Raw genomic sequence first — 16,710 nt, forward strand, 5'->3', positions numbered from 1 at the left:
TCAGGCCTTCAGTCCAAAAATAGCAGTAAGGTGTAAAGTTAATTATGCATTCAACAGTACCAATAGTATTGATTTTCTTGTGTAATTATCTACAAATGAAGCAAAAAAATCTGAACTAATTGTGCTGAGATGCCCCATCGACATCTTCCATGATATGAAATGTGAATCAAAATGTGTGCAGGTTTTTTTGTACTCAGTGTATGAAATTCATGCAGGTTTTAAATTGAGGAGTGCATGCAGGATTCCAAGCAAAACAAGCCTTTGCTCAAAGTGTCATTCCAGTGTGGTGTTTTTGTTTAAATTTATGCATGTTTTGTAGAAACAACTGTAGATGTTGATGAGGAAGTGGTTTCGGGGGGTGGTTGCTCCTGGCCCTACGGTGCTGCGATTGGTAGGTCACCGCAGCTTGCGGCGGGGGCTAGCCTGCCACTGGATTTCTATCTATTGTAGGCAGTCTTTGTACCTACTACCGTTTCAGTGGTGGACGACGGCTGTCGCGACGTGCCTTTCTCTCCCACTTTTTTCTTCTCTATTTTCTCTTCTGTCCGCACGAGGCAGTGGAGGTGGCTCAGCTACAGAGCCAGTAGTAGGCCCGTGCATTTTCGTTATCTTCTTTCTTTAGTCGCAACAACAAGTGGTGGTGTGTCTGGATCTAGCTCATGAATGGCTACCACATTTATGAATCGTTTGGTGGCCGCATGCACTTCCATACATGGTTTGAACAGTCACGTTACATTCTGCAATTTACTTCTTTTTACTTTTTGAATGGATGTGTTTCCACTTTTGAGTGCGTAGCCTTTCACAATTCATAATTGATCGGGTGAGCGTGTTTTTACATGATAAAAGGTTTGGCAGCTCGGTATCATTGGCCCGTCATGATGCACAAGCAGCAGCTGCTTGCTGCGCTGGTGCCAATATCTTCCTAAATATCACTTGATCATCATGTCAGTGTTTAGATCATTTAATGGAAGTGTGCAGATAGCTATAATCCCACATTTTCTTCACTGGCTTGCAGGCAGGAACTTGTCAGCAAAGCAGCTTTAAAAAAGAAAGCTCACAAAAATTATTTCTCTAATTGGCTGTTAAAACTGGAAAAAATTATTGTATAACTAGACTGCTCACTCACCATGTCAACTTCAGCAAAAAAAAAAAAAGGTTGGATAATAGAGGCAGTTGCACTGCAGTCCTGATAAATATGTTGAAGTTGTTGAAACATAACTTGAGCTTTGAGTGCAAAATGAATCCAAGCTAGATCTGCTAGAGAGCAAGTAAAGTTGAAAGATGGAAAGATGGCACTTGACTGAATTCTCTTGTGAAAATTTATATATCTGGTCCGACTCTGCACATTCTTCCGAGTTGACGTAGTGGGAGCTAGGGATGAACTTTTGCTTTTCTTGGTGCACTGCTTGTGTGTAACCCGAGTTGGGGTGGAACATTGCATGTTCAGAGGGTGGTTGGGAAGCAAACTTGGTGGCACTAGGAAGGCTATGAACAATATGAGGATGATAGGCTGCCTTTAGACTGACTGGCTTGCATTTCTCGGTGTGTTTTGTATGTGCGAATGTTCCATAGGCTGCCACATATGCCTTGGATTTGATGTTGAGGTGACTGGAATGATCAAAAACTCAATGTTATGATCGAAGTCCTCAGAACATGCTGTGATTTTACTCCTGGATTAAGTTGCAGACATTGTTTGCTGGGCATACATACCTTTGAGAGGAAATCCAGTAGATGAAGGTACGGGCAGAGTGCTTGCTTATTATTCCAACCTAACTGCCCAAACAACGTCACCATTTTCTGGAAACAGATTGTTCAAGCTTCCAGCATTCCGGTTCTTCACTCGTGCAATACAGTGAAGCGCATTTACGCCTTGGCACATGGCAGGCTCAGGGGCTTGTTCATCGCTACTGTACTAAGTTAGACCTCAAGTGGACTCGAAATGCCTTTTTCCATTGCCATGAAGTAGGGTTTAAAAGAAGGTTTGATGACGGACATACTGTTTGCTCTGCTAGCAAGTAACGAAGAGTTAGCATAACATTTCTTACAAGTTACACTATCTGGCACCTCTTGATGTGTGTTGTGCCTGCTACGCCACTGAATCCTTTGTGTGAGATCGGAGGCCCCTGCAGGATCACAGACTTAAATAATGCTACTTAAATTATGAGCAGATCGAGGTGGTAGATAGTAAAACTCTGTTAATAGTGAATTCCAATAACAGACTGTGGTCACTTACAGAACATTCTTTTCTGCTCATTTTGAACCAACTGTATTCCAAATTCAGATCCGGAACACAGGTTTCATCTTCCAAATGCAGATGAGGAGCGATTGCTGAGCCAAGATCGCTCCATGGAGCAGTCTGGATTGCTCTGCCGAAATCAACAGGACCGGCTGGAAATTTACTTGAGTATGTGTTCAGCTGCACCTACCATTTCCAGTAGATTGTCTCTGCTGCGCTTGCTGTGCCCTCTGCAATAATGGACTATTGGTACTTGCCGCTGCTACGAATGCAAATTGCTGTCATGAACTAGTGCTCACTTTTGAGGACAGCAAGTCTGAGAGCAGCAGTATTCTGCAATAATCTTTTTTAAAGACCTCAGCTCAGAATTGGACTGGAAAACTATGTGCAGAAACAATCTTTGTGTGCTATTTGTGAACTCGAAGCCATTCCTCAACTCTGAAACAGTGAAAACAGTGATCTGAGCCTTTGTTATATTTGAGAATAGTGCCAAAGAAATCTTACCGTGCTTGCCCGCACTCGACTATCTGAAAGAATGGCATAAACTGTTGAGGTAAACACCAATCTAAGACCTATTACAGGTTTAAAACAGACGGCATGTGTACACGAAGCACAGGCTAGCGCACAGAATGACTGGCAATTGCTATGTCAGTCCATGGGCACTACCTACTTGCGCTAGCATGAGTTCCAAACACAGTCGGGACACAATCTGTGCTGGATGCAGGTGCTCCGTTGTGGAGCGGGCAATCCACTTAATTTCTGGGATTGTAATTCACTATGTGTGGAGGAAAAGCAAGTGAACATCTCTCTGCTGGCATATGTCACATTGCCTGCTGCCATCGCTTTTGGTTTCAATATGTGCTAGTGACAGGAATGCTCACAGCACAAGTGGGAGTGGAGACACTGATCTGCGCCATTATGGAAATGCCAAGGTGTTAGCATGGGCAAACATCTCTTTGCATCACCACGAAGGTTGCTAAGGCTCAGCTCCATGTATGAGCAAGCGAGTACAGTGCGGGCATATGTCAGACAGCTCGTTAACTATAGGCCTACAGCAACAGCTGCCATACCTTTAATGAGAACTCTCGACTAAAAAGGCACAATTTTACAAAGAGCAAAGTAAATGATGATAATGACTTTTTTTTTTATTTAACAAAGCTGGTGGTCAGAGTGAAGAACTCATGCCACGACTGTTAATATGCCTCTACTGCCCCATTTGTAAAGCAAGCAGATTGAAGTTCTCGAATGAGCATGTTTGCAGTCGTGAGCAGCTCTGTTAGATGTGTGTCCATAGGGTGGCACATTGTTTCATTGTTCAAAAGAATACTAAACAAAAGGTGGTTTGGAACTTAAAGGGGAAAGAACAGAGAAGCTGGCTGTATTTTTGTTTTCTCCTAAAAAAAAAGAAGCTGGCTGTAGGTGCAGAAATACTGTGAATGGTGAGAGGTGGACAGGTGCCAAGCAGTCGTGAACTGCACCTGGACTTTGCAAGGAGCCTCATGCTACTCATGAGCCACAGTTTGGCCATACCTAGCTTATATAAGCTTGACTTGTACAAAACATGCCTTCAAATGTAACCCTGCCTCAAGGCTGCCTACACCCTACTGTGGCAGCTTCAGCGTTTTCGACATTTGACTAGTGAGCTGGGTGACGCGGGCTCGGTCTTAGCTGGGGTGGTTGCATTTCGATGGTGGAAAAAGGCTAGGTGCCCATGTGCTTTATAGTGTCAGTGCACATTAAAGAAGCGTAGATGGTCGAAATTATCCAGAGCTTTCTACAATGGCTGACCCTCGAAGTCAGTTTCTTTGGCATGTTGAACCCCATGATCAAATCAAGGCTGCCTACTGTTAGCATTAGTAGAGTACCTTCGCAATGCCACAAAGTCTGCCCCTCACCACTCTCCTAAATTTCGTTGTTTGCAACTCTACTCAGGTTACTTAGTTTGATGACCCCTTTTCCTGAAACAGTAGCAGTTGACGAAAGGAAGTGTAAAAGCATATCTCACGCCCATGCACTGAACTCCGAGAAAGGTGCTGATTTGGTCATAATTTCTTTTTTTCATGAGAATTTGGTCAGTGTCATAATATGACCCTTGGAAAGTCATATCTCTACTGAAATGTTCATGTGATAATCTGGGTAGCTTTTATAGATGGCTTGGATGATATCATAAGTGCTATGATGGTGAACTGTGCTTAGTGTCTGCAATACCGTCATGATGAAGATGGTGAATGCAAATTAGACAGATTTTTGCTCTACTTTTGGTTCACCAGTGGGTGCCTAGTGAGTCGTCAGTGCAAGCTATCCATAGGTTCACTTTCTTCATGCAATTTACATAGCTGTGGAGTTCTCATAATAGCAGAAGTATCATATTTATGGGTCACTAACTTTTTTTTTAATGTAAGATAAGCAAATACGCCGTCAGCAACCTTAGAGCGCAGCATGCTCTTTACCTGTATTACCTGTTTATCATGGATCGAATAATGGTGCTGTACTCCTGTGCTACTTTCAATGTTCAATTCTACACGGTAGCACATCACTATACTCAGGGTTAAATGTCTGGCTATGCAGCTGAAGCTAGGCAAGAAAGTGAAGGCAACATACCTCTCTTCCCTTGCCATGTAGAGTGGGTTACTTCAGCGCTAGTGACCTTGCATTAACTCTCCAACTTTCTCCCTTCACTTCAAGCCTGCACATGCCTAGCCTAAATAGTGAGCAAACCACTCTCCTCGGCAAAGAGACTAAAACTTGTCTCCTTTCCTTTCGTACCTTGGCTGCATAGCCCACAACATGTCTCCGTGCATAGCAAGATTCAATGCCATATTTCCTCTTACTGTCGACGCACCCTCTGCTTCTGCTGTACCACCCTTGCAGCAGCCCAGTGTTTTGTTTACCACAGAAATTCATGTCTGTGCAAGCTACACTGGCATGGAGAGGTGCATTTCTGAGCCAACTTTCATGCTTTATGATGATGCTCTCTTTGATCGCCTTTAAGTTGCATCAAACCTGGTCATGTGTGTTGGTTAGTACCAAATGAAGTAAATTTCTTTGACTAACATACTTTGAGAAGGATGGCAATTTGCATGAGTTGGTAAGGCGTCATCTTGAAAGTAGCAGCGCGAAAAAACAAGGATGTGAAAGGAGGCAAGCAGGCCATAACTCGAAACTAAATTTTATTGATGCAAACATGAAATATATAAAGCTAAGCAACGCCGCAAACTGCTCAGTCACTGATAAGCAGACAGCAAAACATCAATCACTAAAATATCCGAGCGGTTTCATTTATGTAGATATAGGTAGAGGTACCAACTTGGCTGTGCATTGTAAAGAATGCACTGGCTGCTTTCAGTTTCTTTCAGCTGCGCACATTCTGGCTGTCATCCATTTCAAATCAGCTGGAAAATCATTGAAGCTGAAGGCATTTCACGACTAGGTAATGAATGTGCTAGTGAGCCGTCCATTGTGTTAACATGCAGTGAGTTGGGATATCTAGATTAGGGAAGTGCTCTTAAATATTAGTGACTCATGTTTTGCTTTCTGCTTATAAGTGATTGAGTGGTTTGCATTGTTGCTTGACTCCTTTATATGTTGCAAGTTAGCTCCTGTCTTGTCTCCTTTCACAGCCTTGTTTTTTCGGGCTGCTTGTTTCAAGGTAAAATACAATTTCTGCTACTTAGGTCATGAAATGAATTCTAATGAAGTTCCACATCTCTTAGAAAAGTAGTATTGTAGTTACAGGCATGTATTAAGGCCTGCACTACAAATTAAGAGGCTCACTCGATATAAAGCATAAAGGGAGAGCTTGTCTGATCTTGGGCCTAGTGGGCATTAGTGGATTATGGATAGGTTGATGTTAAAATGTACTTGCAGTTAAAATCAAGTAAATGCTTTATTTGTAACTAGGGGCACTGTGATGCCTGACCTGTTCTTTTGCCAGGCTGGTGACGAGATGGAGTGAAAGGATTTATTTCAGTGTTGGTATGTCTCCGGTGATGTCAACATTGTTTCTTCTCTGGCTTTATAGGCAGTCGCCCTTCAACGAATTCAATCCTAAAGTGAAAGTTTGAATCCAAAAAAATATTAATCTAGGATTACTTAGCAGGCAGAGGCGAATTCATACAGTGACTTACACCAGCATGCCATGCATAATTTCAAGAAAAAAAAAAGTATTGTGGTGTTCCTATTCTATGCCTTTATTTCTTGCTCACAAAGCCTCTGCATGTAGGTCTTGTACTATATTACGCTTTAATTTGTTGGTTTATGGTACTTTTTACCTTACAGCAAGCTCCATGTGGCTTCAAAGCAATGGCTTCTTCAAGCTCTACAATACCCTTTGCCAGAATCGCACAGTGCTATGATGGGCAAGTCGGACATTGATGTAAGTGCTGAAGACATTTTTCAGCATGTGTAGTTTCTTATCTGCCTAACCTACTATTGCATTTGTGGCTCCTTATGTTTATTTTGAGGTTCAGGTTTCTTCAGTGTTTTCTTTGATTGTTGCCGTTGCTTACTGGCTATGGCATTTGGCTGCTGAGCCTGAGAATATGGAATGGAATGGTGCCTGGAGCCTGTCGATACAGGCAAAATGCAAATTTGCCTACATGTTGGGCAGTGCCAGTGCACAGTTTAAAGAACTTTCTGTGGAAGAGGGAGGGCTCTGGAAATTAGCCCAGAAGCCCTCTTTCATGATGTCTCTCATAGCTCATGTTCAGCTTTAGGGTAATAAAAGGACATTGAGGACAAGCTGAAGCTAGCTTGTGTTATACATTTCTGCATTCTATTCACTAAATTGCTATTTTACTGAAAATGCAAGTTTCTTTTTAAGGTAGGAAAAGCCAGAAGTTTTGAAACAAATCTCATTACCAGCTGATTTTATAAGATGTGAGGATAGTACACCTTGAAGTGAAGGCTCGTGCACCTTCACTGTGGTTGCTGCAGTTGTTGGGCTAGTTATATTCCTCTGACTGCAAGTTAAATTAGCAGAGTACAGTAGGGGCAATGCAGTCGATATAGGTTTCAGTAGTCTTGACATTGCACTGCTTTCACATAAGTACTACCATCTTTCATTTGAAAATGATTGACAGTATTCTGAGTAGTGGTAGGCCGGCCACATGTGATCAGAGTTCTTGAGTGCATACTGGTTGCAGATTTTCACCATACCGCCATGGCTGGGATGCCACGTACCGGGATGCCAGTAGCACTGTAGCAACTGAGAAGGAAGTGGTTGAGCGTTTAATTGGATGGGAAAATTCAGTGTTATCTGTACTTTTAAGTGTTAAGCTGATGTAATTTGTGCATGTGGAATCACGTCAAGTAGTTATTACTTCTCGGCTAGCTGTATTGGCGGCGGAGGTACTACAAACTACTGAGGAAAGTGTTGCTGGCTTCTGTCCTCATTGAAATGCAGCTGCTGATGATAACAAATGTGGCAAGAAACAGGTGGCCTTGCTTCCACCTTGAAATATGTGCGTGTTTGTGAAAAGCATTGTTTTGTGGCTTAAAGGTAACCGATACCATACCCCTTCCATGGAGAGTGGACCAAAGCACATCCTCATGATTTGTGAGTGAGGAGGGAGAACTCACAAGTTTCAGCAAATGTAAATGGCGGTATGGGGTTGTTCTGGCAGAATACTTCTGCTGTGCTTCTCTCCTCAGCGAAAACCCCTTCACTGTGGCGGTAAAACCTGTTTTGGGGGCAGAAATAGGGTGCTGCCGGGAGACATCTCTTGTGACAATGACCACATTACCTGCTCCACTCTGCCTTGGTTTGCTCTCTCTATTAAAGGGATTAAGCGCTTAAGAGCACCTTAACCTTACAGGTACCATTCATAACCCCCCTGCCTTCCCTTCTGGTTTTCAATAGAGAAGGCATGCTCCTCCCAAGATTCGTGCATAACATTAGACTTAATACAGAAATATTCAGCATTGCACCCAACTTCTGCTGCAACGGGGATTGGGAGAATATTTTTGCAGGTCCTCAGTGCACAATCACATAATACTTCATTGACATAGCCTACTATATGTCACCTACACATTACTCGTGGAGTTTGTATTCTTTTTTTTCTTGAGAGAAAAGCGCTGCTCAGTCAAAAGGCACGATGCGGGGGAATGTGGAGTGAGCACTGATTCTGTGTGGTCGCAATTTTTGCTTAGCTTTCGTTCTTTTTCTTCTGGTGGTTTGGCAGGGTTGCTGATATTCGAGCGACACAAGAACTGAGTCATAAGTCTGCTTCTTCGCAGTGGGATCGTGCGTTTGTTTTCCTCATTGTAATGAAAATGTGCAAGGGTACTGACCCTATGTGAGGCTGCAAACATATTTATAGTGCATGAGTTATTTGCACACATGCACACCACACACTTGCAGTTTTGTAGTGGTGAAAAGAAATAGCTGTCAAGACTGAGAGCATCTTCTAAGGGCACATAAATGATGTTTGAAATTAAGCTGTGAATTTATACAAGATGTGGCTTAGTTATTGAACAAACAATTTTTTAGCACTATAGTTGTTTCATGTAACGGGTTTAACTTAAGGTACAAAGGTGGCCGATTGAGCCCTGTGCTCTAACACACAGTGCACAGAAGCAGTCAAATCTTTAGTCCTCCCTATCTTCTGCTCAGGCCAAAGCAACTCATACCTTGTTGACACAAAAGTGACGTGTCTGTATTATTCCTGCATATCCTGCGTGGCGGTTTTTTTTTCCTTTTTCATTTTACTGGGAGGGAGTGAGAAAAGGGCTGCAAGGTCTTTCTCGTCTATGCGGGAAGGACGAAAGGGTACTGGGAGGTTGGCTGTCAAAGTGCTTTAAAACGAGTGACTGCTTCAAGCTTCCCAGGGCGCTCAATAAATTGTGGGTGGGTGGGAAGGGGGAGTGGAGGTAGTGGGAGGGGGGTCTAGCTGTTCTTCGAGCTAAGCGCACAGCAGCATGTATGCTTCTTCCTTTTTTTTTACTTAGTAGTGCGGAGAGGATAAAAAAAATGGGGGTGGGGGAGGGTTTGGCCAGCGCAGGTCGCGCTGTTTCAAACGAGTGACCGCCTGGAGCTGCCCTTGGCAAAGCACAGAGCAGTATGCACGCTTGCTCCTTTTTTTCCGTAGCAGTGAGGTGTGCGCTGCGATAGCCTGAGTGGCAGTGGAGGGAGCACTGAAGATTTGGCTGCTTCTGTGCCCGTGCACTGGGGCAGGTTTTGTACCTTAAGTTAAGCCCGCTATGTGATACAAGCCTGAATCACTTTGGGGCATTAAACCCCATAAACCAAACCTTATGTGAAACATCTTGTATACTATTTCATGGCTTAATCCAAACATCAATGTTTATGCACCGTTCAGAAGATACTCTGTCTTGACAGAATAATTTTTTGCGCCACTACAAAACTGCATGTGTATGGGCGTGTTCGCAAATAACTCAAGCTCTGGTACTGAATATATGCAGCCCCACATACGGCAAGTACTCTTGCACATATTCATTACACTGCGGAGAGCAAACGCACCATCCCGGTTACATGATGCGAAAAAGCCGACTCAACTCCAGAGTCCCCGCGTTGCTTTGCATACCCATACAAGCTGTACGCTAAACTATCGAAAGAAACAGAACGAAAGCAAAAAATTGCAAACGCACAGAATCAGTGCTCACTACATTCCCGCGCATCTCGTCTTGACTGAGCAGTGCGCATCTGTTAAAAAAAATCTAGGAGATACATATATGTGTCGTATAGGCTACGTCATCCATGTGTGACGTGACTGTGCACCCGGGACCTGCAAAAATATTTTCCCACAGGAATTGCACTATGCAGGATAGCTGATACTCTTGTTTTGCAAAGAGCCTTTCTAGATAATTGTGCCCCCATTTTCACCCTGGTCAGTTCAAGGAGCAAGAGGCACGTAGGAGCACAATTACCTATTATAATCTGTATGATCCTAAATGGGCCAGGGCTCCTGTGCCATTCGCAGGGCAGCGTACAGCTTGTGAGATTGAGTATCGTGACAGGAAATTGGCACTTCACAAAAAATACTTTCACTTGAACTTCAACTCCATGCAGCCCTCAATGCCTGCTTTTCATTTGTTGGCAGTTAGGTGACCTTGAGGGCTCATCGACTGCCACTCAACTTGTAAACACGGGACATTATATCATTTGCTCGCTATTTGTGCTTTGTTCTGCGAGTTTATCCAGCTTTTCACAAAAGTGGATGCAGTGAGTATGCACACATCTGTTTTGTGAAGCATTGCCTGAGTGACGGCCCAGGTCAACCCTGTTCAACCCAGAACTTCTGGCATATTGTTTTGTGGATACAGCTTTGGCTACCCTCCTGACATCCCAGCTTTTGACACCAAGTATGCATAACCATGGCCTATCACAAACAGCAGTGCTGTAATTGATCATCACATACTTCTGTGGTGCTGCACATTTCAAATTGTCTCTATATGGGAGCAATGTTTCAGAACCTACCTAATGCAGAGCTATGATACACATTTGAGGACTAAGAGCAAGTTTGCTTTGCATGGTGACTTCCAGAGACAGGGACACACTTGTGGGGAAAGGCATGTTGCGTACATACCTTCCAACCCTTTGATTTTCCAGAAAACCAGATTTTTGACCGAACTTTCTGATTGCACGATCACTGCCCTAAATGTTCCGATAAGGGGCTTCTGCCTGCAAAGAATGGCTTTTGCAAAACTGGCACTGCGGAATCAGCAGCCACGTCTTAATTGCCAGCATCTCCATCAGAGGCCCCACTAGCACCATTGGCATCATTGGCTAAGCAGGAAATCAATCAAAGCAGACTTTAGCTGAGCAAGAGTAGGTGTGGCTGGCTGCACACACAGTTGATGTACTGCGTTTCTTGTAGGCAGCGGTGCACAGCTAATGCAGCCACAGTAGATATAGATGCTTTGCTGGCTTCGCTTTCGATCTGAGCTAAGGGCAGCTGCTCGGTGCACTTCACGTTAAAGGGTTTTTCCAAATGTCACGCCATCTGATCCTCTGTATTAAGCTCAGCCGCATGCCTCATCTTACCAAGCTGCTCTATGCACAACAATGGCGTGATTGCTCTTCTTTCAGAACCATCACAGCCAACAACGGTCGCAGACGACATTACGTGTAAATAGGGCTAGTAATGGTTTTGCTTTGAAGACTTACAGCACTCCGATGGTGCTGAGAGAAAACTGTGGTGGTGGGCACGCAGATCAGTTTTGCTTTAGCTATGGAGACATAGCGAGAACACTCGGTGACGGCCTGTAGATATCTCGGCGTACACCTTTAGACATGTATTGCACACTTGCTGCTGCATGTGTGTATGCTCAGGATGTTTAGATTAGGACTCATCAGACATTGCATGAAAGTGGCAGCCCCCCCCCCCTTTCGGACATTGAAACAGCAAACATGGCCTCTTCATCACCCCCTATTGGGCAGTCTTCCCATTTTTGGTCTTAGCACATACGTATAAAGGAAGCTTGGGGCCCACTAGCAGCGCAGTTGAGCCTTTGGAACAATGAACATTTGTGCTAGAGGCATCAATGGCTTAGTTGTCATATCAGGGTAGTACAGACGTATTCAGACTCGCGGTGCTGTCTAAGTGGCTGGTTCACTCGTTTTGTGGAGACACATTCACGGTAGGCAGAAGGCATGGCTTTTCAAGCAGTGACCATTGTGGCTCCCAGCTTTGTTTGTAAACCGATCAGGGAGTTCAATTTGTTTGTTTGGGTGCATACGTTGCAAAGCAGCATGCATGTTTTCTCCCCTTGCCCCTGAGCCTTGCAAGGTCAAAGAGCAAGTGTAGCAGCAACTTCAAACCAAACCTTAATAAACAAATTTGGTCACTAAATTTCACATTTCTCAATGCATATGTCATGTTCTACATGAACTGTATCACAGCGGCAGTGAGGTTTCCTGACATTAAAGTGTTTTCAGCTGTTTTTCACAGCTGCCTTTTCATGCATCCTGGGAAACATGTTTTGTTAGCCTGTGAATATATAGAGGTTGCTTCTGAACGTTCAGAGGACTTGACATTAGGGCATGAGTCTGTTATGCCTGTGGAATAGTTTTTAATTCAAATTTTGCCCTTGGGGTCGAATTCACAAACTTGTCTCGACTTGACACTACCTCAGCTCTATAAAGTGAAGAAAACAGTCTTCTCTACTCAAGGTTCAGTTGAGATTCTTGAATGCTTTTCAGCATTTCTTATGACTTCGTATCCTCTAGAAATATCCCTCCACTCTAGGCAGCACACATGGCTTACAGGAGCACACATGGCTTACAGGGACAAAACAAAACCCAAAATTTGGCCTGGAAAGTACATGCCACTACGTGTAACCTGGTCATTTTCTAATGTGAAGTCCTTCTGAACAACATCAACAAGCTGCCTCAAGAGTCGCAGCCTAATAGGTTGCGGCAGCCGCTTTTTGATGGCGACGAAAAGTAAGGCACCCGTTTGCTATGCAACATCAGTGCACATTAAAGAACCCCAGGTGATTGAAATTTCTGGAGCACTTCACTACTCATAGCCTGAGTTGCTTTATTGCATAAAAAAAGTCCCAGCCTAGTAAAACTGCTCTGTTGTGGCCGTTGAAAGACACGAACGCAGGCAGCTTGGAATGGAAGTGAGTCTTATTCACCAACGCCTCGGTCTATATAGCCCTTGTTTTGCGCAATATCAGATGTCAATTTAGACGCATGCGCAAGACAGGGGCTATATAAGCAAAGGCATTCGTGAATAAAACTCACGTTCCTGGCTGCCTGCGTTTGTGTCTTTCTTTGGCCACAACAGAACAAAAATATGTTTTGCAAACTGCATGAACAAGGTATCTGTGAAAAATGGCTGAAAACAATTCACGTCTGGCAACATTTTCTGTCATTGACATAAAGCTTGCGTAGAACAGGATTTAGGCATTGAGAAGTGCTAGAATTGCTGTGAAATCTAGTGACCTAGTTGCGTGTTTGCACTCGAAGTGCTCAGCAGTGAGCGTTGAGCACATGTAAAGTGCAAATAAGCATATTGCAGCGCATGCACCCCAGCCAAGAAATTTGGCTTTCCAGAATCAAATGCCGCTTGTTTCCAAGCAAGCTAGGAGCTGTAATTGTAAATGTACTTGACTGCGAATATCCCTGAGCCACTCTGAAGACAGAATTGACCCCCCCTCCCCACAGCACCGTGCGTCTAAAACATTATGCTCCGAGGCAATCAGCAAGCCATCGATGTGTGCAGCACAGGTGTTCCATGGCACAACTGCACCTCCGGTACCTCGCTCTTCCTATTTACAATATGCCATTCCCTACAATTGCACCACTGTTCACAGTGGCTCATAGAAACCCCTGCACATGCTTTGTTTGCTGTTAGCCATCAAATGCTTGCTGCAATTTGGCACTCGGCACACTCTGAAATGTTGCTGAGGCATCCGGTGACAACTTGAAATATGCCTATACCACAGCAGTATAATGCGGTGATCAACTACAGCATTAAAAGCTGCACCTGACAACAGCTATCCATACTTATCGTTAGCTGCATGGACTTCGGGAGACTTGTCTTGGTCGTACTTGAAACAATGTTTCAGTATTTTCGAGTCAGATTGAGGTTCCCACAGAGCCAATGCTTCAAACAGTGGGTCTGTGAATCTTATTGTATCCGCTTTAATGAAAGGCTTTGTATGCAGTAGAATGAAGTCCGCACAGCGTGTGAACGCTACAATGCCTCATGTTTGCAAGTGGAGGTCGAAGTGGCCCTATATTAGCGTCATTGCAACTTTGAAATTCGTGAGAAAACTTGAGTTTTCTCCTGCACTCGAGGAGCGATCAAAGTAAAGCTTCATTTCTAAAAAAAATGTCTCCAGGATCGCTGGGAGTAAAGGTTTCAGTCAAGGTCTCCATGCATTCTTTCCGCATGGTATTTCTCAAGCAGACTTTGTTGGAAGGAACGCTCGGAGGCCGTCATGAATTCTAACCAAGCCTTGAGTAGAGGAACAGCTGTTTCCTTCAATCTGGAGCAGAGGCAGAAGGTTGAGCCGAGGTGCATCTTCATATGATCATATATGTAGGATTGCATAATCTTTCAGGTTTGGTTTTATTCTTTAGCTGTGTATGCTGAGCCATATTCAAGAGTGCAAACTTCTACTTCTCGAAGGCTGTTTAAATCTCCAGTTTTGCACTACTCTCTTGACTTTGTAGTTATTGTAGCTTTTCATGAAGCGGTGTACAAATGTCATTGATCGATAGGTGAAGAAAAAAAGCCAGCAGTCGGCGAGGCCAAGGAAAGCACTGGGCATTGTACTTTGTGTGTTTTTTTTTAATTTTTACTTTGGTAATCACACAAATTAGTAATGTAATCTGTTTAGGGGAAAGATAAATGCAAAGTAGAAGGAAAAACAACATGCCGATGGTGGGGCCCGAGCCCACGACCTCCGAATATCGCGTCCGGTGCTCTTCCAACTGAGCTACATCGGCCGCTGTTCCACCTGCTACTTTCTTGGGTATTAATGTTGTCTCTATATGAACCTTGAGAGTATTCACCAGCGCCACCCTCAACCATAGCGGTGGACGTGGACGTGAAGATGAGGGTACTCGTCTTTTTTTCTTTAATTTTTACTTTGGTAATTACACAAATTAGTAATGTAATCTGTTTAGGGGAAAGATAAACACAAAGTAGAAGGAAAAACAATGTGACGATGGTGGGGACCAAACCCATAAAGTACAATCCCCAGTGCGTTCCTTGGCCTCGCCGACTGTTGGCTTCTTTTCTTCATGTATTATAATGAGTACCCTCATTTCCCCTTCACTTATCTGCTTGTCGCCTATGGGGGTCTCGGTTCTGGAAGTCTTGAAGCCATAGGTAGCATAAGAGGGTTCTAGCACAGCTTTCGCCCTCGCTCTTGATCACATTCTATGTGACAGTGGCGATAACACAGGACATTCCACGTCCACCGCTATGGTTGAGGGCGGCGCTGGTGAACACTCTCAAGGTTCGTATAGAGACAACATTAATACGTAAGAAAGTAGCAGGTGGAACAGCGGCCGATGTAGCTCAGTTGGAAGAGCACCGGACGCGATATTCGAAGGTCGTGGGTTCGGTCCCCACCATCGGCACATTGTTTTTGCTTCTACTTTGTGTTTATCTTTCCCCTAAACAGATTACATTACTAATTTGTGTGATTACCGAAGCAAAAATTTAAAAAAAAACTACAATCCCCAGTGCTTTCCTTGGCCTCGCCGACTGTCGGCTTCTTTTCTTCATGTATTATAATGAATACCCTCATTTCCCCTTCATTTATCTGATTGATCGATAGGATATGGTTCGAAGGCCCTTGAAATATCTGTTTGCTTGAGGTATTAAATTTTGTGGGGGTCTGATGATGAACAGTCTGTATGCTCGTGTCAGTTTCTCAGATTTCTGTAGTTCAGAATCGAAACTTTTTGAATTGAATTGTTGCCAAATAATAGTATAGCACCTACTTGTCCCTTTCCCAAAATGTTTGGAAAGACATGAGCTGAATTTTTGGATCTGGGATATAGTCCTGCTTTTTTTTTGCATTTTGCAGACGTCGCACAGTGAAAACCTGTATCCAAGCCCGAACCCAACAGGTCAAGAGCAGCAGAACAAGGGAACCTATATCCAAGCTCCAACCTGGTGGACCGAAAGCAGATGTTTTGTGACCGCAGTGTGTCAGCCATGCTAAGACATGGCATGAATAAAGCCATTCCAGGTGACCACATGTGTCTTTTCCAAGCATGCATGCTTTACACATAAGGCATATCTCATGGAGGGCATCATTTCTGCAAAACATTTTGTCACAACTGCAGCAAACACTTATTGAGGCCTTGCACAAGGCCTAAAGCTGGGATATTAGTATTATGCGCAACATAAACATGAGGAGTGGTGTAGGAGCCTTGCAACCATGCAGAGTATCACTATAGCATGGTAGCATTCCTATGTCAATGTCTCTCGTCCTCTAAGATCACACTGCTTTTTTCATCTTTTGAGTCCTGAGTCTCGAACAATCCTCACGCTGTGTGCGGGTCGGTAACCACGCACAGGTTTTTGCATGCCGTACCTTTTGAAGCGAAAGCTTGTATACGCGTATCAGACTTCAGCTTCGCGTGGCTTCACATTGCCTAGTTCTGCGCATGCGTGTGATGTCACAGCCAAGGCCAGCTGTGCAGCCTCCTCGCCAAGCTCTGCCAGCATTGCCTAGCAACGCTTAAGAGGTGTGCGACTCCTCCTCAAAAAAAAAAAAAAAATGTCTCCACCGGGAATCTAACCTCCATCCCTTGGATCCCTAGCCAAGCGCTTTACCACTGTGCCACCCCCAGATCGTTAAAAGCTGTTCATAACCCCGCTTGTCTACCGTGATCCAATGGCTTGGCGCCACATTTGAATGTATCAAATACTAAAATATAGTTAAGTCAGTCAATTAGGGTGCGGCCGAGATGTATCAAATACATGTTAATTAAACCAGTCAAGCTGATGCCACGCTACCTGAAGTTGAGCCAAAAAAAG

At 44.0% G+C, this 16,710-nt stretch overlaps 1 long non-coding RNA gene across 1 annotated transcript; it reads left to right on the forward strand.

Moving 5' to 3' along the window:
• Positions 1-2,281: 2,281 nt before the first annotated feature.
• Positions 2,282-15,911, forward strand: LOC146191959 (uncharacterized). The gene is made up of 3 exons (XR_014706376.1): positions 2,282-2,404; positions 6,515-6,611; positions 15,752-15,911. It is a non-coding gene; the product is annotated as an uncharacterized LOC146191959 (long non-coding RNA).
• The last annotated feature ends 799 nt before the right edge of the window (positions 15,912-16,710 follow it).

The sequence above is a fragment of the Amblyomma maculatum genome, chromosome 4, assembly GCF_055883805.1.
Source record: "Amblyomma maculatum isolate TAMU_Amacu chromosome 4, ASM5588380v1, whole genome shotgun sequence".
Lineage (NCBI taxonomy): Eukaryota > Metazoa > Arthropoda > Arachnida > Ixodida > Ixodidae > Amblyomma > Amblyomma maculatum.